The 27,105-nt window shown below is 39.0% G+C and overlaps 1 protein-coding gene across 5 annotated transcripts in view; it reads right to left on the reverse strand.

Moving 5' to 3' along the window:
* Positions 1 to 27,105, reverse strand: part of LOC311433794 (uncharacterized protein) — an 85,013-nt gene that overhangs the window by 26,769 nt on the left and 31,139 nt on the right. Inside the window, exon 1 of one of the 5 annotated variants that reach the window (XR_014690957.1) lies at positions 22,895 to 22,946. The exons of the other annotated variants lie outside the window; for them this stretch is intronic. The gene's annotated coding sequence lies outside the window, so the exon portion shown is untranslated. Of the gene's footprint in view, positions 1 to 22,894; positions 22,947 to 27,105 lie in introns of those variants that run through there. 5 annotated transcript variants of the gene reach the window in all.

Genomic DNA, 27,105 nt, shown 5'->3' on the forward strand with positions numbered 1-27,105 from the left:
CTGGTGGCCAATAGGTTTTCTGAGGCTACCCAGATATCAGAGCAAAGTCAGTAAAGGAAGAATGATTAGTCATGAGGGAGGACGTAATTCCCTATTACTCTTCCCTATTACCAGCTTTGCAAATCAGCCTTCAGCAGAACTATTCCTGGTTTAGAGTAGAGGAATTTGAGACTAAAAGAATGATCCTATGTAACAGAGTTGGTTCCCACTCTAACAAACCCCAACTCATACAGTCAACTCACATACTCATTAGGTTCTGCCTTGAACATTTCAATTTGTTGCCTTCATGAGCACCTGACTCAGAAACTATCTTCTACCTTGAAACCTGAATTAATTCTTGAACTGTTCATAACCATTTCTCCTAGTGCCAATATTCTCTGTTCATTTAAATTTCTCCTCTTCCTGGTATTTCTTCCTCTGTTCTTCCTTATTGTATTTGTGGAAAGTAACCATGTCTTTTCTCAGAATTCATTGCATTGCTAAACAATGCTAGCTTTTCTGGTCTTTTCTTCTAAGACAGAAGCCCCAGTGAGCATGTTGATTTGCTTGTTGAATGGGTTCTTAGACCATGAGGTCTTCTCTGTTCTTATCCCCATGTATGTGTTTGGTCCCACATAATCAAAAAAAAAAAAAAAAAAAGCATGTGTTCAAAGAATACCAGAGAATCTACTGCCATTACCTTGGAGAAGGTCAGAAGGTCAGTCCCTACAAGAAATTCTTCAACCAAAATATTTCAACTGATAAACAGCAAGCTTACATTCTCATGGTCAAGACCCCATTACAATTTCAACAGTATTTTTTCCTTCTTCTATTATTTCCAGATGATGGGATCTGACTTTATTGCTTGTAGCACTTATACAATTAAGTGAGAGGTGAATCAGGGCCAGGTTGTTTGCCAAAAAACAAGTAAAACCCAAACACTTCATGTCACTGTTTATTTTTGCACTTTTCTTGAAGAAATCTCTAGGTCAGCTACCCCAAACTTCGGCTTCAGGATGCCTTGGAATAGGCTCTTGCTTAAGCTACCTTGTTTATACCTTTTTGAATAATTTCTCGAAGGGTGATTGTAGCCCAAAATATACTTACCACTGAGAATTTAAACAAAAATCAAGATTAAAAAGTCCTCTGTTTTTTCTGTATATGCAGAAATGAAACAGTAATTATACAATGCATATCTGCTCATTGTAACTGAGATATTAATTTTATGTTACACCTACACAAAGAAAAAATCTTATTTGATAGATCTAAAATGAAAATGTTGCTCCCTTGAAATTAACAGCAAAATTCCTGCCGAGTTTAATAAGCTAAGATTTCTTCCACAGAGTCTGATTTACTACTTCTCTGGATGAGTTGTATGCAACGGTAACTCTACTGAAATCACTGGAATTCCCTTGGTATTGAAGAAGTGAAATTAAAAATCAGACAATCATTGTAGTTTTTACTGGAATAAAAATATTGCAGTTGAGTGATAAATGTTTAGGTAAATATCAATTGTCTGAGATGTTCAAGACTGGCTTTTTAGACAGTTGCATACTGCTATAAAAGCCAAATATAAATACATATCATGTATTCATACCATTTTTATAAAATTGGAATCTTGCATAGACAAAACAGGGAAATTGCAGACTTACATCATTGCTAAATGAGTTTCTCTTTAAAAACTGCTCAATGTTTTTTAGAACAAGAGCCAAATTCTGCCCCTTGATATACACATGCAAATTCCATTAAAGTAGCTGGAACTGCGCATTCATACTTGTGGGAATGATTTGGCTGTTTAAAGGCAGTTCTGAGAGCATTGACTGCTAGGGCTGCTAAGAATTTTCCAGTGGAAAAAAATATATATTATTTTTTGGTCAAAACCTGTTGATTTGTCAAAACTAAACATTTCCGTACAAACATATACGGCATGTTTGGCAGTGATCACATTTCTGGTCAAGGATAAAGAGAAAGCAAATGTCCATAGTACAGCCAACAAGCAGTTATGCCAAATAGAGGGCTAACGTTCATATTCATGCTTTCCCAGAAGTATTCCTTTCTCTCACAGTCCATGATGAATCCCTTGACCAGGATGAGTCGTCATCCGTCTCCCTCACTTGGAGCTATTTCATGCAGTTCTAGAAATTCTGTATTAATTGTGAAAGAGACTGCCTAATCATCACTTCCACATCTGGTAGCTTTGTATTCTTGACAGGAAAAGGAATAACTTGAGCCTCTCCTCCCTTCCAGGGGATTGTTCTTTTAACAGGCACTTTTGTTCCTGAATGAACAGGGCTTAAACACCCCCAGCCGCAAAAGGTTTATGTCTATCTTAGAGTACTGGGAAAATTCTCTACTGGTCAGAAATGATAATGAGATGGAACATTTGTACATTCCACCCACTTCTCTGAAAATACTTATATTTCTTAATATAAGTTATATTTCTTAATTTTGGTTTTACTTTGGAAATCTATATTTTTGTCTATACCAATAACTTTTGATATATTTGCTTCCCACTTGCAGCATTTCAGAAACAAAGCTAATACTTCATTAAGCACTCATTTTTCAGGGTACTTGGGGATACAAACTAAGAGACAAACTTTTTTCATGCATACGTGCTAGACCAACAGCCAGAGAGACACCGTGCTCCTAGTGCACTGTTTACCACAGCAGCTGATAACAGGCGGAGGGATGAGGCAGAAAGAGGGGAATTTAACACTAATAGTACATATTATGGATGGCTTATCTGGCTGGCCTCTGGAAGACAGTATGACAGAATAAAGCACAACTTGTCAGAAGTGTGGTCATTAGGTTGAGATCTAAGTCCATCACCATGTCAGGGAGCAAGACTAAAACAATTCTGATGTGCCAGTCCTGCTCTGTTATTTCTGTTGGAAAGGTAAGCATTTCTTGCTCCCTCCCCACAACACTCCAGTGGAAGCCCCCTCCAGGGAAATGCAGCAGAAGCTGTTATGAGATGTGATTATCATTATATGTTCCAATACTTTTTTGGAGTGAGACATAGAGGTGCAATCAAGTTTGTCTCCCACTTCCCAGTTCTGTCAGCTCAGAAAGGAAGTCTCAGACTCTGTGAACAGCTTGGCTGGCAAACAGAGGGGACAAGGCTTACTAGATGAACAAACATAATGTTAGTTTTTTCCACAGGCTGAATTTCACACTGTCATTTAAATGTAGCACTGTTGACTTCTGCCCACCTTTAGACTCACTCCTTAGATGTTTTTTGACAAATCCTTACTGTTGTGAATGAAATCCAAATGAAACCTTTTTTCCTCTTTTTTGTTCAAAACTGTTTGATTGCTCTGGAATGATGGAGCTGCTTTTCTATAGTTTGAAGTTGTTTGAAGTTACTTAGTTCATTGCCTTTTCTTTCTTTCTTTCTTTCTTTCTTTCTTTCTTTCTTTCTTTCTTTCTTTCTTTCTTTCTTTCTTTCTTTCTTTCTTTCTTTCTTTCTTTCTTTTTCCTTCCTTCCTTCCTTCCTTCCTTCCTTCCTTCCTTCCTTCCTTCCTTCCTTCCTTCCTTCCTTCCTTCCTTCCTTCCTATTTCCCTATTTCTTTGTTATTCCTTTTTAGTTTTAACACTTTCACTTCTAACTGCAGTCCAGAGCCTTTAGGAAAATGCTTTCCCTTCAGCTGGGCCTCTTTCTATCTTATCAAATAATATTAGCTTGCACTCCATTTATACCACATATAGCCTTAGAAACTCTCATAGCTTTTAACCTGTCATGTAGATTAAGACCTCATTAAATTTCATACTACCTTCAGCATGATCATGTTACCTAAAGTTAAAGATTTTGAAACAACATAATCAGCACTGATACAGAATAAAAGCAGAGGGATATTTCATCATATGGCTGCTAGTGGCTTCAATTGCTAGGAAGACAGTTTGCTGTTGGTTCAGTTTGATCTTTGTTGCTGTATGTGGCATTTCTGGACTAAGCTAATTGATTGGTATGTTTCTGAATTTGAATGAACACATCCATGCTAATAGATAAAACACTGGTATTTGAAAATCAGTAAAGTGTGTGCATGTGTACGTATATGAATATGTATATACATGCATATTTATTTAATATTTTATAAGCGTGAATAGATACAGGAATAAAATTCCCTTATATTTTTCTGGCACTTCTTACATGTTTGCAGAAAAAGCTGTTTAGAGAGGAATAACTGAAACCAAATAGAGGAATATACTCTGCTGAGGTTTCAGTGTTTACAGTGTGGTAACAGCTATAGGCAATTATTTCTGAAGGCTGTTTTTGTGTGTGTGTGTGTGTGTATGAGCACAGTATGAGCAGAGATTGAAAGTTCAGCCCTGCCACAGCAACTTTACAGATGAAGCATATTAAAAAAGAGAAAGAGCCAGTGACCTAGTTTTATTAATAAGGAACAAAAATACAAAATGACTTGTTCTCAGTCATCTAGGAGATGATCCTCCTATCATTTCTATGAGATGATTCACTCCTATCACAGCAAATACCTTTGCTACCAGTCCAGTCTTTAAACTTTACTGTACTGATGTTTCTGGTCCCGTCACAGATATAGAAAATCCTGAGAAAGATACAAAAAGAGAGATCTCAGTCTCATACAGCTCAAGTCCCTTGAGGATATGAGCACCTCATACCAGTTCTGTGTTTGCCCTAACAACAAGACACTTAAGTGCAAGTCTGCAGTCCACTGCTGATGGGGAACAGAGGCAGAGAATGGGCAGGAGCTGCCCACAGCAGCTGGGGGAGTGCAGGAGTTGAATTCAAGTTTTCCTGAGGTTTGACCTGGAGGTCTAACATTTGGTTCACCGTTTCTCCTCTGGGTGCTTAGCTAATCATCCAGAAGTCCTTATCAGGGCATTATGGACCTCCCTACAGGAGAGCACTGATTAACAATCACTTCGATGCATTTCTCCACTTAATTTTTTTCCTCTTTTTAAATGACTCTTGCTCTTCCAAAGGATTAGGCAACATAACAATATCATTATCATTTGCCTCTTGAAAGCATCTTGTTAGGTTGGCTTTTTTCTTTTCTTTACTTTTTTCTCTCTTTTTTTTTTTTTCTCTCTTTTTTTTTTCCCTCTCTTTTTATTTATTTATTTATTTATTTTGAGAAAGAAATAAAGGTGGAAGAAGAGCAAGACCAGCTCTCTCCAAGTAGTTGGTGTAATTTCCTCCTGGGACAGACTGCTCCTCTTGACCTGCCCCCTCCCAGCCACAGCTCCTTCCCTGTGGAAGGCCTCCGAACCTGGCAGGATGAAGCTCTCCCCTGGCTGAGCCCAGATAGCCACTCGGAGGGCTTCCCTGTGTCACGTCCATTGTAAACTCCACCATGCTTTTCCTGTGTCTGCACAACATCTCAGCTCATTAGGAAGACATGAGATAGCAGAAGGCCCGATATGGTGCACTGCAGATCCCCCAAGCCCAAGAGATCCTCCTTCCCCTACCACACATGCATGGGACCCTTCACTTTAACCCAGCTTTGCCTTTTGTCTGAAGGGGAGAGACTATTTATGAGGAGTCATACAAAATAAACATGAAGAGTTCACCATAAAATATGACAACCACTTTAAATAATGTTGACTTAATTAAACTTTAAACTTTATTTATATATTTTATGGCTGTAGTGTGAGCTCTTCTCGGATGTTTACTTCAGTGAAAAATCCATCATGTGAGGGCCTTGAAAGGAATTAATCCCCTTACCCCTGGCACAGAACTCAGCTCCAACAATTCAGATCTAAATATTTAGTGATGGATGATACATGTTTATAGAACAGAGGGCAGCATGACATTTAAATGGGATCCGGGGTTGCTATAGTGAGCGTATATTGTTGAAAAGAAACGGGAAGCTGAAGCCATGCCAATTATCGGAAGCCGATAAGTCAGCCCCTTTTTGCCTGATTTTTTTCCCTTCCATCTATCCCTTCTGGGTTTTTGAAGGCTTCTTCACAGAGTATTATGAGCAATTTTCAGAAGGAAAAGTTCTGCTGACTCTTGTACATTTGGTAGTGCATCCCATGGTTAAACTAATAGCCTCGTTGGGTGTCAGCCAAAGGTTACAGGCCTCTCAAAATATTCTTGGAAAAAAAAAGAGTTTATCACTGAACTGAAGTTTCTCATTAGTAACCCTGTGTTGTCTAATCTGTGAAATTACATGATTAACTCTTTTGCAGAGACAGCTTCAGCCAGAGTTTGCAATCCCACAGGAAGTTATTAAAAGTATCACCAAGATAATTTCCCCGCTTTGTACTTGGCCCTTAGGGTAAAGGAAATACATCATTAGATGAGTACTTTATAAAAAAGCTATAGATCACTAACAATTATTAAATGGCTGTCAAGAATGATTATTATTTTAAAAGTTGAGGACTGTGCAATTTGAAAAACAAATAAAAAACCTTGAAAGAAATTACTTCCTTTGTTTTTGTATAGAAATTAGAAACATGCCTTCTCCCCCATTCTCTTTGAAGTGATTATTGGAATATAATCTTCCTCTGTACACAGCCATCTTACCTTCAACTATTCTTTTTGCATCTCTAAAAATACTCTTAAGGAAAGCAGCCACTTGTTATTAGGAGGAAATTCCTCAGTGGCCTAGAGGACAACAGGACCTCTTTACATGTGCTGACAATGACACTCAGTGCATGAGCTGTGAACCCCTGATGCTTCAAGTCACTGAAGCAGAGGTGGTGGTCCTTGCTTTTGGTGAAAGTTGAACTCAGGAATATCTGGGACGCAGAACATCCTCCAGTCACGTATTTTAGCTGAAGTCACTCACAGATGTTTTCCATGATTTGTTGCACTGGTTTTTGGCTTCCTTATGAGCTCCTCCCAGATCGTTGGGTGGTTTAGCTTGCATCTTTTAGGAGAAAGGGTGACAGGAACTTTAGTAGCTTTCCCAGCTAGGCTTTTTTCCCCTTTTTTAAATTTTCTTTTGTTTTGTTTTCAACTGTTAGCGAAGTTGTGTTTAGAAGATGTTGTGTTTAGCCTGCCAGGCTGTGAGTATGATCCAGTGACAATATTGTCCAGTAGGGATTGTGGTAGGACATCCAGTTGAATCATGTGAAAGTCACAAGAGGTTTAGACAGAGGTAAAGCTCATGGAAGCATGAAGCAGCGAGGACTCTTCTGGTTCTCAAATTATATCTAGCCAAACAATTTTGTATTATGGGTGTCAGCTATAAAGCCAACAGGAAACAGCTGGAATTTTCAAAATATAGTAAGACTGTTCCTCCTCACACCCAGAAAAGGAAGACTGTTACCAGACACCTGGAAGAAAATTTATTCACGTTTCTGCAAGAATGTCAGATCTTTCAACCAAGCTGATTTTAGGAATTAACCACACATCCTCACAGCTCAGCTTTTGCGATTTCATCTCATTATGGTGCCTCAATATAACTAATGTACCCATGCAGTATAACCTAGGAGTTAAGAAACAGTGCCTTGAATGAGAAGAGCTGAAGTCTAGTCTCAGCTGCATAGATGTGCTACCAGGTGAAGTGATTTGATCTTTCTAGGCGACATTACTTCTTCCTCTAATAAATTCTTCCTGACCTTATATAAGCCATAATCTTCTAGGACAAAAGTCAGTGGACTGTATAAATGCAATATGTGTTTATACATTTTCAATATAAGTGCAGTTTCAGTTGCTCACTTACCTTTTTTGTTCTGTATCACTTTCACTGGCTAAAACTGGTATCCTCCTAAGTGTTTGGAAGAGAATTCCCTCCAATCTGCTCATTCTTATTTTTGAAAAGAAATCTGAGAATGGTCTGGATTAATCTTTAATCCTTTTACTGATTAACCTAAGATCTACATGTCTAGCACTTTTCAAAAAGTTTAAGTAGGGGAGGAGATTTTCTCTAAATTGCTGTATACATATGATAATATTCTTCTTATTCCAGTTCTAGTTTCTAAAAATAAAATGACTGGAAGTCATTCTAAAGTGGAAGATAGGGTAACTCATCCTCCTTAATTTTCCATGATCTGCAAGTGATTAATTAATTTTTACTCTGTTTTGTAGTAAAGAAAAAGAACTCAGGTAAAATTTTCTCTAGTGTTTGTTAACCAATTAAAAAAGAGATGACATTTTTCTTCAGAAATTCTTCAGACACAAAAGATTCTGGAATGTATTCAGACTTGTGGTGCTTAAATAAATGCAACCTAAATCTTTTGAGGCTTGTTTATTATCAGTGTGAGACGTGAATTTCAATATGAAGATGGAAAATACTTGAAGATTTATAGGGAAGAAGAACACTGAATGATCTGCAAAAGGTATCTCAGGAAAACAAAACTATTCCCAAATAAGAACAACTTTAGTTGTCCTTACAGGTATCCATACTTCCATGGGAAAACTTTCAGGGGTCTTTAAATTGTAAATCATTGAAGAAAAAAAAAAATGCATATGACACATGCATATCCGCAGAATGGAAAAGAATTACTTAAAAAAAAAAAAAAAAAAAAAAAAAAAGCAGCTATGAATGTCAATACAAAGTCTCTGGCTCACATGTATCAGTTTGAGTTGGAATTTTATAACATAGATCTCTGATTTTGTAGAAGATAATCAAATACACACTTCAGAGCTGATCAGAAAAACAATATCAATGCAATTCTAATTTGAAGGATGAATGCAGCATGCGATTTTCTTCTTGCAGTTTTTCTTTCTCAGGGGTTTTATTCTCTCTAACTGAGGTTGATGGTAAAATACTAATTTATACAATTAGAGAGATCAGCAAATGTATATGAGAGAATCAATGTAATCAGGGTTCCAGTTCCTTCAGAACTCTTAGACATCATCACACATAATGGGTCGTACCTCATTTTAACATTCATTTCTGATGTGCAACTGATACCTCCAAGAGATACAGGAGCGTGCCTTTGCTTTTACTGCAGATAAAACCTTTTTACCTTTATATCTGTGGGAGTAGTTGTTTTGTTTTCATTTCAAAACCAGTTTGTTGCAGATGAGAACTGTGTTCTTTTCTGCAGTATTGACTCATTTTTCTTCTTGTACTACTGATTTTCCTTATTTATATCATCCAAGAAAGATCTCTTTACAGATAGAAAATATAACTTCAGCATCTGATCAAAGTTACAAGTTAAATTACTACATTCTTTTTTTCAGAAGTCTTGTGTAACCATCTTTTCCTTAATACGTCCCTATTAGCTTTAAATTTCTTTCACTGGTCTGTATTCTGTCTAATTTGAGAGATGTTGGCCCTGGCTATTCTTGTCCTAAATGAATTTTTATCATGCAGCAAAGGATTGTGCTCTGTATGTATGCTTGGCATTTGCAAAACATGATAATATCTCTGTTTCATCTGCTGGGAAGAAGGAGGAAAGCTCTCTTGCATCAGGGATGGATGTTTCCAAGAGCATCTCTTTTCCCTACCACTGAGTGGCTGTTTCGCATCACTAGAGGCAGCAGGAATGCAGCAGATCCCAGCTTAGGGTGAATTCTATATTCTATATTCTATATAGAATAATTCTATATTAGGTTCATTCTATAGATGAACAAGGTAGGAGTGGTAGGAGTAGAAGAGGTAGGAGTAGGTAGGATAGTAGGAGTGGAAGAGTGGAGGGCCTTTCATGTTTGCTAGCAAGCATTCTGCATTTTCTAATGCCATGATTTGAAAGAGATGGATGAAGATTAAAAGAAATAATAGCTAGGACGAATGTGAAAAAAAAATAAAAACCAAACCCTTCACTGAGTACTTGTTTTACACTTTTTGTCTTTACAGGTTATGTGCTTTTTAAAGCAAAAGTGTTGGGTTGCTTCAGCACTTGACTGCCAAATCAGAAAAAAAGATTCCTGCGAAGCATTATCCCTGCTTTTATTCATATTTGTAATTATTCTTACACTTCAAATGTGGGGAAAATCCATTATTCATAATACTGTATTTTAGTTGGTAGAGCACCAGACTCACAGATTATTAGTGATAGTTGATGAAATGAACTTTTGCTGAAGTTCAGGGGTCTTGCATTATATAAAATTGAATTTCTAAAATCAGTGCCTTTGATGTCTTCCCAGTACAAATATTTTACTCACAATTAAGCACTTGGGACAAAAGTCTGGAAGAAGGGGGAGAGAGAAAGGGGAGGGGATATGTGGTTAAAGGCAGGCCTCAGCAGGACAACTTAAAAATATGACTATGATTTCTCAATAGCTGCTACTGACTTTCCGGTTTACATGAATTTGCCAAATGTATTTTCTTTGGGTCAGATCTTACTTGTCTTGCTCACATAAGTATTCTTATTGACTACTCCTGAGAATAAAGCAACCCAAATTTTGCTTACTCTTTCTGTTTAGCTAACTCCCTGAGGACCAATTCAAATAAACTAGAGTCCTATGTCTCTGTATCAGTTAACAGGCTGTGATTTTATACTAATATTCACATTAGCAAATTTTTTTTTCAAGGGAAATACTTATCTTCCTTGGTCCTCTCAGAATGAAAACAAGAAAAGAAGAAAGTTTTTTCTGCCTTCAGAGTGGAAACCCTGTTATCCACAGGCCTGGCCAATCCACATGCTGTGATTAGCCCAGCTCTAAACAGATGCTGCTTCTGTAGTTCCTGCCATTTTTGCTGCTGTGATTTAGTTTGGAGTTTAATAGGTATACTTTTATGCTTTTTTATTTCCTTTTGCTTGGAATGTTTCATTTTCAGTGAAAAAGCCAGCAGTAGTCTATCTGAAGCCTAAATTTTTATGCTGACAGCCACAAAGCTGCCACGAATTGAGATTTTGCAAATCCCAGCAATGCTACAACCTCACAGTGTACAAAACAGCTATCACTCTGCATTTATACCTGAATCTGAATATGTACCTGTATGTGCACCAGTACCTGTACTGACAAAGCTCTTTTCATACCTCTGTATGCTCTATTTTGCAATTAATTTCAGTTTCAGATATTTCAGACTATACAGTTGAATCTATTTGGGGTAAGAGAAGAATTTGTTAGGACATAATGTATAGTCTTCATTGCAAATAGAAGCAAGCATAATGGATGAGTTAGAGTGAATGACTGAAGAAAGCTATGGGTCCAAAAGGGAGCTGGGCTGAGATTCCTGGCATGTAGGTGCTATTTCTACTGCTTCTGGCAGCCTCCTTGGGGGACACTGGGTGAGCGGCTTCCCACATTGATTTAAATATTACTGTGCATGGAGCTTGGATTATCTCCTACTATACAATCCTAAGCAGGGTCATGAACACCCAACTTCCAGGACAGATTGTAAGTGATGTTATGATGTATCACTTTTTTTTTTTTTTTTCCCCCAATGCAATGTTCAGTGCTTTCAGCCCTTTGCTAGAAACTGTTTCTTTTGTTTCTTTACTATTCTTTTTTTTTCCCTACAACTTTTTTTTTTTTTTTTTTTTTTTTTTTTCCCTCCATGGAAATATAAAAACTCATTAATGAGAACTTTTCTTCTTTAAGTAGGTATGATGTACTGGTTAAGACATTAGTTTGTATTCAATGATATTCATCACTACCTGCAATTAGATTTGACCGAGGACTTTGATCTTTACTTGAAAGTGTTGCCTTGCCCTTTCCTTCCTTGGCTAGCCAGTATGTCTGCTGCAGACAAGTCTGCATCTGGAAGAAGGCATCTTTTCCTTGGGTGGTAGGAAGTTTCTCCCTGACGTCACATGAGCAGCCACATGGACATTGTCAGAATCCCACAAAATTTGTCCTGCAAAAGAAATCAGTTCAGCCCCCAAACTTTTGCCTGGGGAGCTTGGGGAAAAATAGTTTTCCGTCTATAAACAGAAAGTTTGACCTGCTCATCTTAGCCAGCTTGTATAAACAGATCAGTTCATCAGGGAGGTGATGCAGGTTTCAGTAGGAAAGGGGGCACCCTCTGCACGTGTGAGACAGATCCTGGCTTGTTGCCCTGCTCCCCTCTCAGCACACAACAAAGCCTTTGGGATGCCTCCTCTGTCAGGTCACCTAATGCATGGTGCATGGTGCGAGGAGAGAAAAGGGGAATCGTTGCACTGTGTCTCTGGATCAGTAGGCACCAACAGACTAATGGCAGGGTGGGGAATAACCTCAGGGTACTTGGCTTTCAGCACACTCAGAGGGAAATGGTCACAGAAGATGGAAGAGGGGGAGTACCTGTTGCCAAATGGCTGTGATTACAGTGGTGGCAAACGTCCAGGGAAACAGAGCCTCAGTTCTGTTTTATCAGGATCCTTTGTAAATTGCTATTAAGAAGTATTTTTCAACAATCTCATTTTTATTAGCCGTTTGTGCCCATTATAGTTTTCTAGTTGCTAGTTTGTTATGGCTGTAACATAAATAAAGTTCTAAAAATGTCTCATTTGAGAAATTGCAGAGCTGGGCATACCATTTAGACACAGATAAAAGCAGATGTAAAGGGCTTTCTTTGTAATGGGTCTATTTTATATTTAATAGAACTGTCATATAAACCTATACTAGCATTTAAAATGCAGTTTCTAGGCTATAAAATAAACACCATTTCTAATATTGCTGTTGGCTTTCACCTATGGGACGCAGTTCATTAAAAGCTCTCTAAGGTATTTACATGGGATTGCCATATGATTTACAATCCAAGAGCCACCCCAGGCAACAAATGTGTTTCTCCCCCACCTTAGGAACCAGTTCTTCAAAAATATTAATGAATCCTGCAGGATCACTCAGCCAGCAGGCACTCATATGATCAGTGGTGCCTGTGCTGGTGGGGACTGGCACACCTTTTAGAGCAGGAGCTCTTCTAGGTACAAATGCCTCCCTCAGGAAGACTATGCCTGGGAACCACTTTTGCATTCTTTAAGGATGTTTATGAGACAAGTGTCACCACAAAAAGACCTGTCTCAGGTCTCTGTGGGAGGTAAGGCAGGGCTGCCTGTGCTGGATTTAGGGATTAGCTTGTTTGCTTATCTGAGCTGTGCTGAACCACCCACTGGAGATGCCCACATCTCTCCATTCGCTATAGAAATAGGCATCCAAGTGAGGTGCTGAGAATAAGGTGGAAGCACCTGAACACAAGTTCTGCATTACTATGTGAAGATATGAGACAGCTCGAGGACGTTGCCTCTGACATGGTGCTAAATTTCATCCCAGGTTGAGATACACTTTTCATACTGTACTCATCACTCAACAACATTTTGGCTTCCTCCCTAAAGCAGTAGGATGCTTAGATCCTCTTGTACCTTACTGTCCTTCTGAGACAGACCAAGAGCATGTAGTTCCTTCTCTCTGAACTGCCATTAATAAAATCTCCTCAAGTCTTCTGGGTGAAGAAACATGAGGAAGAAGAGAAGCCATCTGCACACCGCTCTGCAGAGTGCCCTGACCAATCCCCCCATGGCACGCACTGACACAATGCTGCTCGTCACTGCCCAGCAGCAGGCAAGCACCTACACTGAGACAATCCTGGAAGCTAATGTCCCCTGTGGAAACAGCCTGCCTGCTTGCTGGCCTTAGGGCAGCATTGCTGTTATCAGAGGTGATGCTCTGTGCCTCCCCTGAAAGTTTCTGAGATCTCTGGCTCTGGCTCCTCAAAGCTTTGTTGGACTTTAACTGGCTGTACTGTTATTTTCCATGCCTCTAGCTGATTATTATTTGTTTAATGGAGCAAAATACTTCAGCCATTTCTGAGCCAGGAGCTGGGGGGGGGGGGGAGAATATATTTTTTTAAATTTTTTTTTTTTAATGTTGGCAGCCTCTTTTCCAAATGCCCTGCGCTTTCCAGGAGGCACTTGAGACTTGGCAGGGATGGGATCCTTTGTGCTGGTCAAGTGTCTACCACTTTCTCTTTTGATTCAAATCTAACAGGATTATATTGCTTTGAAAAATCAGACTGAGAGCAATGAATTAAGGTTTTGATTTTAATAGCTAAAATTTTCTATGAATCCATTCTCACTAAGTATTCTGGATCTCTTCACAAGCCATGGATGCACCAAAACAGTTCCACACAGACCAGCTGACACAAGCAGCTTGCCCAGTAGTACTAGGACGGACCTTGCCCTGCAATGATGCTCCATGTCTGTTGTGACTTTAGCTGCATGTGGGATCCAGCTGGTATGCTGTGTCTTGGACCCTCAACATCTCAGGAAGACTGGGGAAGCTCTTGGAAAAGTAGCCTGTGACTCAGACAGAAATTTCATTCAGGATGTGGGGGAACTGTCTGAGGCAGTGCACAAGGATTATTTAAGCAACAAAAGTGGGAAGAGAAAGGAAGGTCTGAGAGATCTGGACAGGGCAAGCATGCAGAATAAAACTGAGAAGAGGAATCAGATATGTACTGGAGAAATGAGAGGGTCTAGCAGAAGAGAAGCAGCAGAGGAGAGGACTTCAGAGGCTGAGGTGGAACCCAAGCATCCCAAGACTTACTGTTCTACTGCCTTAAATAAGTATTTCTGAAACCCACTTGCAGGGCATTTGTCTCACCCTCGTCTGATAGTGGTTCACAAGGAAAAGAAAGGGCAACAAGTTCTGTTTGTTCCTCTGTTAACACAAACAGCTAAAGTACACACAGAGACAGTAGTCTCCGAAAACCAAGCGCATACACATGTCAAACTCTATTGGTCTCAATGTGGTATTTCAGGGGTTTTGTAATGTTAATTAGGAATGCCTACCTACTTGAACTTTATAAAAAGCTATAAAAAAGCTTGTAAACTTGTTATGGTATCAAGCAGTTGAAAAGTAGGAAATATGTTACAAGTAAGGCTGACTGTGAAAATTGAGGTAGGTTCCCTTATGCTTGTACCTTGTAACAGGTTGTGAGACAAGTGTTAGCATTTTAGCAGGGCTTTCTGAATAAATGAGGATGGTGGGGAATGCTATGTATATGTGCATATGGGTGTGCAACTGTGTCTGTTTATCTTCATGCAAGTCAATTACCCCATTATCCTGTAACTTGGCTTTTTTTCAGCTGAGTTTAACTGGGGGACACCACCCCAAGCTACTAGCCTCACACATGTTTTGTGACAGCATGGGCCCTGCCCAGCAAAGAGGTATCTCCTCTTGTCCTCACTCAGCTCACCAGATAGCAGGGGAGTCTCACAGACCACTGCCACCCCAAATTCCCTGGCCCCAGCAAAATCATTAGTCCATCTGTCAAGGTCAGCCCTCTGGTGTAAATAAAAAGTCACCAAGAACCAGCTCCAGTGCTGCATGATGAATGAGACATTACCCACTATGTGCCTGCTTCATGTGTTGTAAAAACCAGTGGAAGCTGGCTGTTGCAAATCTTTCTGTATTTACATTAACAGAAATGACAAGTTTTGGTTCAAACAGCTGAAAATGAGGCTCCAGGTGTGGCTTCTGCACTAGCTTTGTGCACAGAGGTGCTTGAGGAGGCACTGCAGTTCTGCCTACAGTTGAACTGAGCAATTCCAGCCAGAGGAATTGTGCTGTGACCAAATAACAACAACAACAAAAATATCAAAAATTAAGACTCACCCTGGGCCCTGAGGATGAGTGGGAACTCCTGATTTTCATCCTCTGGGGCAGCAGTTCCCTGTCAGTTAGGTCCTGTCACTGAACAGGAACATTGCAAAAATAATTGAATATTCATGGAATAATAAACAATCAAATCAATAAACAGTTCAGTTAAACAGCTTGCAAAGGAAGCCCTTAGCGGAGATACATCATTATCTTTCCATAACAGTCTTCAGTGTATTCAGACGTGGAGATAAATAGTTAAAAAGCCCACTTCACTTAACCTTAGACACTTCACAGCAGCCCATATGTTAGGATCCAGGCAGTTCTCAGCTCCCTTTAAAGTAGGTGATGATCTTAAGTGGCTAGAATCACCCTTTGGAGATATGTTTCTCCTCTGTCTACAGGAGGAGCCCATGCTGGCCATCCTCACCAGGCAACTCTCTGAGTGCCCGAAGTGGGTGGGATGAGATCAGGATGGAGGGGCTGATATCCAGGTTCTTCTCGTGTGGCACAGCTGTATGGGAAAAGCCTGGGGAGTGGTGCTGTTAAAGGCTACCGAGCACCAGGGAGGCCAAAAGGGTTTCCAACAATGGTCTCCATCCTACTATTTAACCTTTTTATCTCGGGAAACATCTTCCAATGCCATCTCGTTACAAGTAGTATTTATGTTTCAGAAGTTCCTGAAAGCCTTCAGTTCTGTTGTGCCAAGCATTGAACAGACGTGTGAACTATTTTCCATCACAGATGATTGCATATAATGCTGAAGCTGTATTTGGATTATTTTTTTTCATCATAAATGGCCTAATTTTTACTGTATCATGTCCCATGCAGACCCAAGAAAGTTAATTGTCGGTATCTTTCCAAAATCAGGCTACTTTCCTTAAGGATTGTATATGCCAGGAAGAGAAGCATGTGCCAAGGTTTTGGTGTATCCTGAAGTCACATTGAAGTTAATGTACCATTAAGAGCCTTGCACAAGAGCTCTAACACAGGGCTGCCTGGCAACCAGGAGAAATCGTGCGGAGGCCAGGGAGCTGTAATGACTTCCTTATGACCCATCCCCAAACTGAGTGGAGCTCTGGCACAGCAGAGATTCTGGCCTATAACATGTAAATAAATAACAAATGGGAAAGTCAGTGCAAAAACTGAGATGAATGAAGTGGTTCACACAGCATGGCTATAGTTTTACACTGTCTCCAGGCTATGGAAGGCAAGCCATCATACTTTGGTTCAAGTCCTCAAAATAATTTTTAGTGCCATAGAGGGTGACCTTTTTATTTATTTATTTATTTTAATGAAAGCCCATGTTCTGGAGCTGCCTCTTTAAGATATAAAGAGAGCTAACAAGGATAGTACTTTACAACAAAAACATTTGTAAGCTTTCCTTAGTACACAGATAAATGTAGTTTGGGACAGAAATATGGATAAAATTCATTTTAAATTGATAGGTTAATCTTTAAATTGATTAATAGAGTTCAGAAGAGCCTGCACTTCATATTTTTCTAAAACCTACATGAAAGACCATTTTTTACCTAAAGGGATCAGGAAAACAATTGCCAGCGGGACTAAATCAACATTTATAAATGGGGCTCTTTCTAAGCAATTAGAAAACAAAGTTGGTAGCTTGTTCAATGGGTTGAATGAATTGCATGATGTATTGAAAAATTAAGTTCTCAAAATAAGGCCTAGAGCTACAGTGCTTAATTTTAGCCAATAATGGACAAACTAAGTCTAGAAAACTTCATGGCAATATCACTACCATGTCCTGGGAGGGGTGATGGTCAGGGAATATGTTTCAAAATGTTATGAGCAGGCTGAAAAAATGTCTAGGGAAAGATGGCAGACAGTTCAGCTGGCAGATGTCTGGTATGCTTCAGTGTGGAAAGAAGGGGTATGTATGTAATAATTTAGGAAAGTGAGTGTGTGTTCCTCTACATTAGAAAAAAAAAATAAATTTAAGTCTGTATTATCTCAGTAAAAAATTACTAAGAGAAGGTGTTATGTCATATAGTTCTGAGAGAGCACCAAGGGGATATGATGCTCCATTGAGCATCTAAATATTTCTGACTGCCTGTGAAAAGAAGTATTAATTAAGTCTGTCTGGGAGTTTGCAAGAAACTATGATGATGAGAAGGCAAAATGGAAGAAGTCATGTTTCTATAGCAGAAGCTCAGCAGCAACAGCTGATCAGCTGCAACAGCAAGAGCAAGCCTAGATACTTCACGCATAGTTTTTGGGCCTTGGCAAAACCTGTGTGTTGGAATGGGCCACTGCAGGAGTAGGGTTCCTTATCCCTGGACCCTCAATGTCCAGCTCATCATCTGGGGAGTTCATTTTGGTTTCCCTCTGGCTTGTCTCCTTACTGTGAAAACTGTCACAGAGAGGGCACAGTACAAGAATGGAACTGATCTTGCCCAGGCTTTGCCATCACAACCAGAAAACAAGCCAGCAGGGCATGGACCCAGTCCTTGAACTTGAAACAGACCCAGTATCACATAAATAGCAGCACAGAAACACAGAAAGAAAAACGTTTGTCATCTTGTAGTTAACAGACCCCCAAATGTCAGCAAGTTATTTAATATTGCTGACTGGTGGCTGAACAAGACAAAAATTCAACATGAGAAAACAAAGATAGACCAGATCATCTTGGGACCACATTTTCAGGTCTTGACCCTAGAGAGACAAATCTGAACACTTTGTTTCCAGCCTATATCAGCAGATGGGGTAAGTGCCCTTAACTACTGATACAGGCCAGAAACATAGTGTTTCCAATTGATTCAGTGGTAAGAAATGAAACCTACCTGGGAGGAATGACTGAACCACTGGGTGAGGAAGGTAACATCCTAACAGAGAGAAGAGCAAAAAAAGCCTGTGCCCTCTCAGGGCATCACCAATTGGACTGCTGAGGAAGATGACTCTGAGGATCCCCTAACCTTGAAGCCCAAAAGAGTCCTCCCACCTGTCCCCTCAGCTCTGCCAGCCTAACGGAAGGGGACGAGGTGGCTAGGAGGACACCATTCAGAAAGGAAAGAAAAGGAAAGAACATCAAGGAGGGCTCTGGTCCCATCCTGCCACTCAAAGATGGCTTGGACATGACACAGTCCACGATTCTCAGGTCTGCTCAGACCACAGAAAAGACTTTCTCCTTCTAGAGGGAGAAGTACAAACTTCTCTCACAAGGTAAGCCTGTGAATGGTCTGGGCAAGAACAGGCAAATACAGACACTGGCTGGCAAGAAGTTGCCAACACCCGGACTGGTAAATTCCAGCTCCTGGCTTAGCAAAATGACACATTCACCAGCACATCTTTTGTGTGTTCACTGATATATTAAAGACTTTCTCAGGCAGGCTGGAAGGTAGGTAGGTAATTTCACTTTTTTTGTCTGTGTGTGTATGGTTGCTTGTTTGGTTTAGTTGTGTGTTTTGTGGGTTTTTTTTTGGTTTTTTTTTGGTTGGTTGGTTGGTTGGTTGGTTTTGTTTATTTATCTTGTTTGTTTCTTTTTTGGATTATTTACTTGTTTTTGAGGAAGGCTAAGAGAAATTAAGGAGAAATCTAAGACCCTCCTTTGTGAGTCAAAGAGTGTGGATGACTGAAAGTCTGGGCTGGCAGAGGAGGTCTGCTTAGAAATAATGAGAATAATGAAATGCTAATGTGACTTGTCTGTACAGATGGATCTCCAGCATAACAGAGCAATGAAATAGCACGTCCCTCAAAGGGGAGCTCCTGAGCAGCGAAGCATAACTCTTGCCCAAGAGTTAAATGACAGTACATATCTTTGCCGTGAAACTACTGCAATGCCAAAAATCCACACACAGATACACATGCACACTGACACTGGAAGAAAAGTTGTGTTGGCATTTATAAAATTGTAAGGTCAAAGTTAATTTTGTCAGATTTACTAATTGTTTTCAAACTGTGTCTTTTGTTTAAGCTGATTTAAAAGTAAACTCTGACTTACCGTGATTTTGTTTTAAATACCTTTTGGTAACAGTCATTCTGAATTATAAATAGCTTCATACTTCTTCCTCCTTATCAAACTTTGACGTATGCAAGATAATAAGAGGGATTTTAGAAATATTGATGCAAACCAGCAACCCCTGAATCATGTTAAGTCAATAGACCTTAAGAGTTAATGTTCAGATCACAGAGGGAGTGTTCAGTAAGGGGCTGGGGAAGGGAGAAAGACTTCCATGGCTTTTGAGCCAGAACCAATTCATTATTCACTCCATTTAAAATTGTCAAAGACAATTCTTGTAAGCATGCATCCGTTTCCCTTCTGTTTAGAGAGGTATAAGGCAGTATGACTACAAGTGAGCACAGTTAAAAGAAGATAGTCATGGCTTAGTGCATGCTGTAAGTGGATTGCTGTCATCACTAAAGCTAAACGAGGGGAACCAGGGGGAAGATGAGATGTCATACTAGCATTTGTCCACACTCATGTTCCAGTGGGTATTTCTGTGCATTGCTTTGTTCCTTGAGATAATAATGTTTTCTTTCTCTAAATAAAGATTTGTTAAATTTGCTTTCCTGGAAGATATGTTCCAGGGATTGGATCAGGGCCTCCCTGTTCACTGCTGTCCCTGTCCTTAGAAATACTACACTGTGTTAACAGGAAAGGGGTGGCACAAAAAGCAAGAGTATTCCAAAGTCCCACTTGGATTTTTTTCTTTGTGTTTTCTCTGAAATAGCCTGGCCCTATTCCTTCAATTATTAGCTATGTGACCAAATTTTGTGTATGTGAGCATGATTGTTGACTTCAGTGGGAATGCTCCCATGGGTAAAAAAGACCATATAACTTAAGCATTGGATGGGCTGAATCCTGTGTAAAATGGTTGAGATTTTTTACAACTTCTCTGTCCTCTTTGTTTTTTTCAAGTCACAGTTTGTCATCTTATTGGCATGTCAAGCCTTGAAGAACTAGAGGAGGAGCTAGGAGACAGCAATGGTTGTTTTCTGTAAAAAAAAAAAAAAAACAAAAAACAAAACAAAAAAAAAAAGTGTCTGCAAAATCTGCAAAAAAGATGTATCTGCAAAACTGTGATCTCCAAGATGTGTAAAATAATCTCTCCATCCTACTCAGAAATGATTCAGTCTCAGAGTACTGTGTCCAGTTCTGGGCATCATGCTTCAAGATGGCTTTAAATATAGTACATACAAAGTACAGAGATAAGCAAGTAGAATAATCAAAAGTCTAGAAGACATCACTGTGATACAGAGAATGTAGAGATGCAAGTAAATTATTTTGTTTAATCTAGAGAAGACAAAGGGAGACATGACAACAGTCTGAAAGTATGCAATGTCTATAGCAAAGAGGAAGGGAATAACCTGTTCTCTATGTGCATGTGACAAAAAAGACATGTGCCTCACTTGCAAAATGAGACACTGATATCTCCTGATATTTGAATAACTTTCTAGTTATAAGTTAATAACTAATAAGATCATAGTTTATTTGCCTATGGAGGAAGGATGGAGATGGTGGAATCTCCTTCTGTGAAGGCCTTCAGGCAAACATCTGCATCTATGAATATCTGATTCTGTCTACTGGTAAGAGGATTGTTAGAAGACCTCATGAGGTTCTCTCCAGCCATATCTTCCATTAATGTAATTGACAAAATTCACAACTATGTTGAATGAGGGCAAGAGTCTTATTACTGAGTAGGGAAGAGGCAGAAAGGATGAAAACACTTTGTTTTCGAACCTCAAATGGAGCTTGCAAAGTATCGACAATGACTTTTGATTCTTTTGACTGGTAAAATCATAAAAATAAATAAATAAATAAATAACGAAGCAACAACTTTAAAAGAATAAGTACAAAACTGTAATATGACTCTTTTGGGGATGGGTTTTCTTCCTGCTCCCAGTGTCTCCTTATTGTTTTTCAAACTTTTTTTTTTTTTTTTATCTTGAGATGAAAAGGTGGAAATGACATCACCAAAGAGCTTTTTACTTCAAACCCTTGTTGCCAGAATCATTTCAGAACTATTATCTGTTACAGTGATGTTTATAGTGATAAGATTTTTGTTATTTGCTACATCCAAAACCCAAAGAGAAGACCTGAAAACCAGCAATACCCTCTTTCATACTACACTAATTTTACAGGAATAAAATCTTGCAAATTATTATGGAACTTTTTTTCTAAAGTGAATGAAAATGTGATCTGATTATATTCAAATAATATACTCACATATCTAAGGCTGAGTGGAAGACACTTTTGTTGGAACACTGGGACTAAGCAGGTATATAAAAATACAGAAATGAAAACATAATTTTCCTTTATTAGTACAAAAAATAAGAGTCCTATATTGCTTATGGAGAGAGGAAACTGGAAAAAAAAAAAAAAAAAAAAACTGAGAGAAATTAATACAAAAGACCCTAAAGAAATGGAGCCGTCTTGCTCCTTATAAAAATAAATAAATAAATAAAATGGGAAAAAAGAGTTCAGCATGGATCCATATGGTGTGAGATTTCTCTTCTGTGACATTTTTATTAAGGTTATGTATATGACCGTTCATCTTCATTCTGCTGGTGCTAATTGCTGTCTATTGGACCCTTCGCTACTGTGTACAGAGAACACATGCTTCCCCTCGACACTGCCATCACTGCGGGTGCACTGGATTGTTCTGCTGTCCTCAGATAGGAACCTGCTGCTGCTGCCTGACCGCAACAGCTGGGAATATTCTGCTTTTAAAAGCTTATCTTGTTGATACTTGAGTTGAGCTATTACACAGTGGAACAAGCAAACAGAATGAATGGACCCTCTGCGGGCAACTTATGGTAACAAAAAAAGCTTCCATGTGCTTTTGAATGTGTCTCTTGTCTTGGAATTGACAGTGATGTTTAGCATAGATGTTTCCTGCGAGGAAAGCGTAATGGTATTGAGCCAGGAATGGGCTAAAGAGAAACATGTACAGAAGACATGTTCAGCACTTAAGCTTCTTTGCAACTCTAAGCAACATTTAGCAACCAATTTTGCAAAGGTCTGCTGATGTGAACAGCCCCACTGAAATGCAAACGGCATCTTTTTTGTCTAGAAAGGCTACTGCATTTCAGTGTTACTTTTATGCACAAAAGGAATATGTACAGCAGGTCTCTATCTTCTATGGAGCTTTTAAGAAATCAGCCTGAGAAAGGGTTACACTTATTTATCAGCATTAGGTCCATACATACACATATATACATGCAGGTCAGAGTACAGAAGCAGCATTCCCATGTTATGGATGGACCACCCAGAGAAATATAGAAATCTATTAATTTTGCTTATCACTTAGTCTCCAATTTAACAAAACCTCTAATAGTGTCATGAATTTTTCTGTCATGAAAGAAGTGTTACAATCATCTAATCTGACTTCCTACATAACGCAGATTCTAGAATTTCATCGAGCAATTCTGACTTACACATCCATGCATTTTATGGAACACCTGGAGAAGTAATTCCTATTATAAAACTTAATATCAGCAATAAGGATAATTATCAGACTCAGTTCATGCAATTAGTGAATTTTAAGCAGTTACCTTCTTAAAACAGTGCCTTTTGTGAATGGTCCTGTGCTTAGCCATGCCTCAAACTACACACCAGTCTCACTACAGACTCCACATGACCTCTAGGCAGGAAAATCTCTCTTCTGAAGCCTTAATGGAGGTGTTGTCTGAGCAAGCACAGACCCTGAATGACACGTGCATTATTCTGTGCATGGACGAACATCTGAAAATTTGGCTCAGACCACACTGGGCAATCTGTGAGAGTTGAACTTGACACCTAACAGCCAGACTCACTTGTAATTGTGGTCTCACAGTGATGGTGATTCTTGCCATACAACCTCAGTTTTAACCCATTAACCTTACTTAAGCGGCCAGTTCTCATTGGCATAGGAGATCCATTGACCTGCGTTTCCTTTTCCAGTATTCTTGACTTAAGGAAGCCAAAAATCCTCCTTGTTCCACTTTCTCATTTGTGCTTAGGAAATTGTTTACAAGGTTATGAATTAAAGTGAATGAGGATTAAAATTAACTCCACCTTTTTCCCTATTCTATTTTAAAAAAAATCCTATTCCATTAAAAAAGAATTATTATTCTTTTTCCAAATGTAACAATGTTCTTTCTTGGAGATGTTGATATATGTTGATATATTTGGAAAAAGAATGATAATTTGGAGTCAATATGTAAAGAATTCCTATTTTCTCTTTTTATCACTGTAGTGAAAAAGTGAAAAAAAAATTACATCTGAAAAAAAAAATCATTTTAATGGATGTATAGGCTATTTTCACTCCCTGGCACTATTTAATCACTTTATAATTATTATATTTAGTTCATATTTGAAATGAAACTGCTTCCCAAGAAAGGACTGGAAAAAAAATAATCTTGGAAACTGAACATAAAGTCATAGAATAATAGAATCATAGAATTATTAAGATTGGAAAAGACCTCCAAGATCATCTGGTCCAACCATCCCCCACCTACCAATATCATCCACTAAACCATGTCCCTAAGTACCAATTATCCTGCAACTTCTCTTCTTATCAAATGCAAATACTTTAATACAACAAAGAACTATTACTTATTTTGGAAACCCTTTTCTGAAAATAACACATTCCCATGATTTTTATTGATTTCTTTATTTTACCTGCACCTCATTAAGGACAAGTAGCACCTCAGAACGATAGCCAGCTCCAAGAATGAGCTCTCATGTTAGAGAAAGAATTCTGCATAGCATCCCAAGGTTATTAACAACTACAGAAATCATCACCAAAACGAACACACACAAAAAAAGAACACAATACCCAAGTATCCATTTCAACTAAGATATAAACCTGTCTCTGTTCAAAAGGCTTTCTCACTACTTTCTGAGAGCTGCTGTAGGGTTCTGGCCAAATTCCATGTAACACATATTAGTCTGGGGGCTGTGATGCTGCCTGGATGGGGCTAGATGCAGCCCCATTCCACGCTTTTTCTGCTACAACCAGTTGTTTAGTGTGCTGTTTAACTTTGGATTTGCTTCAGAATTGGTTGTATTTTATATAGCAAGAGAAAGTGATTCTTGTACTCACATTTTTATTTAACTGGACAAAGCTGTTTCTTTGGACAACACATAATATTCACATTTTTAGTGACTAAAAGTTCTCCTAAATGTTAATCTTGAGCAATATTTTGCTGTCATTTCCTTCATCTCTTCCTTTTCTTTCTTGACCCTACCATAATTACGTCTTGTTCTTACTGAGCACATCTTGCCCCACAGGGTTGTGGCATGACCAGTCAAATTATTATGGCTCTTTGTTCTCATGTACAAGAAAATAAGGATGCTGTCCTTACATGGGGATGGGAGGACCAGACAACACATTTGGATAAACGCCTTGTCAGCTTGGAAACGTCTTGTGAAATCCTGTTAATGTCTCTCTGCCATGCATGAGGCTTGCATCAAGTGCCTTTTTCAACAGCATCACTGTAGACAACCATTTATCAGGTGTATATTGTATGGCAGCGCGGTGTTTGGAAATTCCATTTGCCATATGTTATTCATGATCCTTGCTCACAGCCTTCATTTGTCAGGGGATTTAGATCTCAGCTGTGTTTAGTTTTTGGGGCTTGAGAACAAGTTGACCCACAGGCAGACACCTAATGATATAATTTGTTCAGTGCAAAAGGTTTGACTGCCCTCTATCAACCTTTATGCAGACAACTCCTTTGAATACAGTAATGGATGACAATATCAAAAGCATAAATCTCGGCAAACTTCAAGGTTTCCTGGAAAACATGACTCTTAAACTTTAGGCACATAGACATTTGGCACAATGTCAGAAACTTTCTGGACTATTCATTTATCCAACTCTGGCCAAAAATAACCAAAGACTCTATGTGTCTGTTGATTTGTTTTGAAATCCATTCAAAACGGCAAAGAAGTTAAAAAGTAAGAGACCGGCAATTGAGAAACAAGACTTCTGAAGTATGAAAGATCCTTTTCTGTATCTTACAACATGTGGTGCTAACAAGCCAGGTCATGTCCCTCATACAAAATGCTTTCTGTGAACTTAGTGTTGTTAAATTATAAGTAGAAAATGGCATAGTTCAGGTTCCTTATGGTTTTAGAAAGTAGTAAACAAAGCCCTTGCTAAAGGAGCTGCATCAGAAGAGAAGAACACGCCGATGACTGTGGGCTCACCCCTGGGGGCAGGACAGCTCAGCTGGGGTAATGGTCTCCTCCTTAAACCTGTCAACTTCAAGGGTCCTTGTTTCTCTTTTTTCTAGCTGCATCCCATTCTTCTCTTAATGCCTCTTGTGTGACACCCCCTGGCCTTTTTCTCTTCCTCTTCTATGTACACTCCTTCTGCTTTCCCCTGCACTACCTCTTCTAGTGGGAGGAGGAGAAACCCATCCTCCTACTCTCTGGAAGAAGACTACTCAGCCTTCCTTTGTCTGTGCCCTTGGCATGCATACTGCTCATCCTTCTCTCTAAGTAGGGAGGGTGGCCAGGAAAAACAGCAGTACTGAACTCTCCCCTCCCATTTTGTTTTTCAGGCCTTTCCTTGCCCTGCCTGAAAGGACTTGTTGCAATGTCAATGAACGTCCCCAGCCACACCCTTGATAGCACAGAAGAGCAGTGTTGTCACTGGTTGGTTTGACCTCAAGCCTCCCATTACTATTGTGTTTTATTTTAAATTATGAGGAAAAGGGAGGCAAATGAAGTTTTTTTGATTTTGTTGTTTTGCTTTGTTTTCTTTTGTTTAACACAGTCAATTTAGGCAAATTTATTAATACCACAGTCACTCAGCATCTCTTTTAACAGCTTGAGGTTTTCTTCTTTAAATACTTCTTCACTCTCTTTCATTCCAGAATGCAACAGGAGTGATCAAGAAAAAATGGCAATTATTATAACTTGTGAAAAATTCATTTGCTTTGTCACAACTTCATGATATTCCTCTTGTTATTGAATAGATGAAGGAGTAACACTATTTTACATCTGCAACAGTGTTTTTGATCTTTATCTACACCAAAAAAAAAAAGAAAAAGAAAAAGAAAAAAAAAAGAAAGAAACAGGAAAGAAAAAGCCCTTATTTTTGTCTAGAGCCCTTGGATGCACTGCATAGCCCCTGTAATAGTGTCAATAACAGTAATAATACTACAAAACATAGAGCAGGTTTTTTTCTTTCTTTCTTTCTTAAAAACAAACAAACAAACAAACAAAACAGCGACGATAAAAAAAAAAAAAAAAATGGCACAAGTGCTTCCAAAGAATTAAAGAATATGTGGCAAACTGGTGGTCAAAAGGAATGGCATCTTCAGAGTTCCAGCTGCAAATGCTACAGATGTAAAAAAGTCCCTCTCTGAAAGCCAAGATGCCTATGAAACAGAAAGGGAAACATGCTCTGCTCTTGGAGAGAAAGTACTCTGTATCCTGTGAATGTTAAAGTATGGCTTTACCTCTCTTATTCCTTAAGGGAAATCATACGTTTTTCAGTGTGACTGCTGTATATGCATGAAATAGAGGCAGAAAAGGGAGGCCATCTGGCTATGAGGCATATGTGGTGAAGAAGTAAAAAAGACAGGAGTTGAATGGATTAGAAGAAGATATGGAATGGACAGGAAAAGTAGGCAGCAGGTTTTAACTTTCAGAAGACAGGGCAGTAACTCCCAGTCTGTCCATAGCTTGGAGACTGCTGTGTCTGTCTCAGAATTAAGTGTTCAGTATTGATGAAGAGATTCTGTCTTTGAGGTCCTGTCTGTTTGTTCCA

The sequence above is a fragment of the Aythya ferina genome (genome assembly GCF_964211825.1).
Source record: "Aythya ferina genome assembly, chromosome: 3".
Lineage (NCBI taxonomy): Eukaryota > Metazoa > Chordata > Aves > Anseriformes > Anatidae > Aythya > Aythya ferina.